Here is a 2,214-nt window from a genome sequence, read left to right as displayed (position 1 = left end):
GTGTCTACTCTGTGGCTGGCAGCTTTGCCCATCCGTGAAAGTGGAACTTGTGTTTGCTGGCAGTCCAGTGACCAGCCGCGGGCTGTGCCCAACAAAGTGGTAAAATGGTCTTCAAACCATTTTGTTTTGTTATAGGGAGAGCAGAGAAGGGGAAACGAGGCACAATCTACGTGCAAGTGGGGCAGGAGGGCCAGCGTCAGGGTGGCTGGTCCCTCACGTTCGGTCTTGTCTGTAGCTGATGTGGCGGGGCAGTTACTGTCTTGGCTAGAATGACACTGTGGTCACTTTTAGTCCTGCCAGAATAGCCACCAATATTTGGCTGCCACGCTGGGTACATCTGCTTTTTCAGAACGGAGCTGGGGTAAAGGGCAGGTGTTTTGCCAGGGTGACCAGAGGAGACAGATGAAACACATCCAGTATCTTACCCAACAACACTGATTGGGTCCTGGGAGAGAGCTGCTGGCAGGTGCTGGCAGTGGGTAAGGGGTGGGCGTGTGCCAAGGTGCCTTTCTGCCAGAGGCCAAGGAAGGTCCCCGGCATGGCTGTGTCCCAGGTTTATCACTGCCTGGTACAGCTGAGCAAGGAGGGAGAGATGGCCATCGTGGAGTTCTCTCTGGCAAGGGAAAGGAATTCAGGACCTCACAGACCATCACGGAGAGTCAACATGCCAAAGAGTTGGTCCTGAAAGCAAATTTTAACTGCTTGATTAGAAATGTAAATGGAGCCACCATTTGCTGTGCTTTCTGGAAAAGTCCCCTTGATGAGCTGCTGGACTCGACTGATCAGCTTGGAGACTATCTCAGATCTGAAGATCTCTGGTCTTTCACCTCCACTGTGGAGAGACATGCCGGCTGGCACCCAGCTCCCAGCCATTTGTCACTGCGCTTCAGGAAGGAACGAATGTTTCACATAAAATGCCCTCTGCTGTGCACAGATTTCACAGGAATGAAGATTTGATCCAATATGTGGGATGGTGCCCTGCAAGGGCCAAAACCCACCTTGTTCTAATCAGCCCCGCCTCAGGCTGGCAGTCCCAAACCTGTGGCTCCAAGCTCTGAACCCACATAAGGGGGCCTGGGCTTCTGCTCAGTATGGCTGACAAGAGGGACTCCCAGGGCATACCCATTTCCAACATGCCAGATGGGGTTTGGCATCACCTAGAGCACAAACGAGCAGAAATTCCTCGCACTGCCTCACTGGGCGACTGAGACCTCACAAGCAATTCCCTGAGTGTCACTACAGGCAGACAGCATGGTCCTGGCCATCTCCACAGATCCAGAGTGCTCTAAAGCCCATCCTGATGGTGCTGCCTGCCTGTCTGGGGTCAGGAAAGTTAATTTGAGGTTATATTCCATACTCTTGCCAAGCTGGCAGCCTCTTCAAAGAGTTCAGGCCTCGGGTTCAAGTGCTTAAGTTCAGCTCCTGGCTTATCCAGTTCATCAGTGTGACCTCAAACAAGTCTTTTAGCTGTGTGTGTGTGTGTGTGTGTGTGTGTGTGTGTGTGTGTGTGTGTGTTACTGGGGATTGAGCTCAGGGGCATCCTACCTCTGAGCTACACCCCCAGCCCTATTTTATTCATTTTGAAACAGGGCCTCACTAAGCAGCTGAGGCTGGCCACAATCCTGAGATCCTCCTGTCTCAGCCTCCCAAGGGCTGGGATGAGCAGCCTGCCCACCAGGCCCAACTTGTCCGCTTTGGCAGGAGGTTTTTCTATATGTAGGCTGAGGCTTTTCAGGGCTCTAGTTCCTGTGTAGTTGAGAGAATTGAGTGAGGCAATAAAGTTCCCTTTGGAGCTTGGCAAGCATCGTGCCAGAATCTATTCATCCACTATCAGGAGATGGATGTCTACTGCACACCCAGAACGCCAAGACTTTCCTTTGGCTCGTGACTTCTGTATCTTTAGGGATTTCTCTGTGGAGCCGGTAAGGGAGAGTTGGACAGGAGCTCCAAGCCAAGCCTGTCTTTTTAAGTCCTTGTGTCAGACAAACTAAGGGAAACTACCTGAGCCAGGGACAGTGAGAAGTAGGATTTAACTGAGTTGAGGACCATCTTTCAGGGTCATCCAAACGGACCATGGTCACTACAGATAAAGGAAAATTGACCAAGTGGGTATGTGTGAGGGAGTAGCTGGAACCGGAGACCAGCCGTCAACTCTCAGGTCTCTGCTGACCTGGGCTCAGATGTGCGCGTCTGGTTGAACGGGTGCTAAGTCCA

The sequence above is a fragment of the Muscardinus avellanarius genome (assembly GCF_963383645.1).
Source record: "Muscardinus avellanarius genome assembly, chromosome: 4".
Classification (NCBI taxonomy): Eukaryota; Metazoa; Chordata; class Mammalia; order Rodentia; family Gliridae; genus Muscardinus; species Muscardinus avellanarius.
This window is presented reverse-complemented; position numbering follows the sequence as displayed.